The sequence below is a fragment of the Tarenaya hassleriana genome, unplaced genomic scaffold (assembly GCF_000463585.1).
Source record: "Tarenaya hassleriana unplaced genomic scaffold, ASM46358v1 Cleome361, whole genome shotgun sequence".
Lineage (NCBI taxonomy): Eukaryota > Viridiplantae > Streptophyta > Magnoliopsida > Brassicales > Cleomaceae > Tarenaya > Tarenaya hassleriana.
Genome location: NW_010966671.1, coordinates 23,308 through 25,093, shown reverse-complemented (window position 1 = coordinate 25,093; position 1,786 = coordinate 23,308).

Genomic DNA, 1,786 nt, shown 5'->3' with positions numbered 1-1,786 from the left:
ATTTTTGTCCAAAGTGAACTCCACCGTCTCATCTCCAATCTTCATGGTCAGTCTACCTGCTCTAACATGGATAACATCATCTGCAGTATTAAGGAATGGACGACCAAGGATGATAGGTACTTTAGAGTCTTCGTCCATGTCGAGAACACTACAAGAAAACACGAGAATTGTGAAGCAAAAAGTGACGCAAAAGTTGCGTCACTAAAATGGTGACGCAAGAGTGACGATTTTGTGACGCAGAAAGTGACGCAACAAAATCGTCACCAAAACATCACTATTTAGTGACGATTTAGTGATGAAAAGGGTATCGTCACGAAATGGTGACGCAGTTATGACGCAAACTGCGTCGCCAAATGACGCGCGAAAATTTCGTCACCCTTGCATCATCATTGCGTCACCCTTTTGGTGCCGCAGTTTCGTCATTCCTATTCAATGACAAAATTTCATCACTATATATTTGGTGACGAAATTGCGTCATTATTTGAATATTGTAGTGACGAAAATGCGTCACTAATGTTTTATTTGGTGACGAAATTGCGTCACTAAACAATTGCGTCACTAATTGTTATTTTAGTAACGAAATTGCGTCACTTTATTTTCTTTATACCTATAAACCCACATCATAGACTCTTCCACTCGAAAAAAAATTCCAAAAAATGACTTCGAGTAATAACAATATTTATTACTCAAATGGATGTACGAAAGAGTTGATCCTTCTACGGATATCTACGCATTACGAAGAAGGATTGACTATTTTTTTGGATTTTGCAACAAATTAACATATTTTCATTCAGAGAGGAAAGTTATATTGTCCATGCCGAAGATGTAAAAAACGTGAGAGAAGAAGTTCCAGAAGTTGTCATGAGGCATCTATGGAAAAAAGGTTTTGTCTCTAACTATTACGTTTGGGTTTATCATGGTGAGACGTTCCAAATTTCTGATGAGAATATATCCGTGAGAAATAATGATGTCTATGATCAGCCAAATTCATATATTGAGATGGTTCAAGATGCATTTCCATCTCAATATAATGATCAATGTGACACCCGTAACCCGTGTACAGTATATACAGGTTGTGCCACATGGACGATATACAATAAAATAATAAACCGCGGAAACGAAAATACGAAATCCAAAAACATTTTAAATCAAATCAGAGTAAGAAGGGGAAATACAACGCGATCAGTATCGCAAAACAACACATGTCCGAATAGTCATAATATAACCGTGAAAAATGTGGGAATACAAGTCTCGAGGTTCCAAATACAAATCACGTACATGATGCTGTCTCTCTCGGGTCATCGTCATCTGGTGCACTAGGCGTAATTGTAATACCCCGAAACCCGATTGGAATATTTAATTATTAAAAATGAATAATTAAATAGAGATATCACGAAATCACCAAAAGTGATGATACAATATCGGGGAGAGGCACGAGGATCGTCACGTGCGGAAAGGACCGAGAAAGAATGAAGAAAAGGAAAAGAAAAGAAAAAAAAATAAAAAAATAAAATACAGGGTTGGTCCGCCGGACCAGGAATGGTCCGCCGCGGACCAACCGCTCAGTCGGAGTGGGAACAGACGCGCAGACTGGGAGAAGAATTTCAAAAAAAAAAAATAAACTGCCCCCGGTCCGACGGACCAGGAATTGGTCCGGCGGACCGGGAATAACAGATTCCGCAACTTGTCAACTTGCCACCTTGGGACGCGAAATTCGTCGGATTCCGGGGTCCACTCGCCGTCCAGTCGCCTCCCACGCCTCGAGGGAGTTGCAGGCTCGCCTATG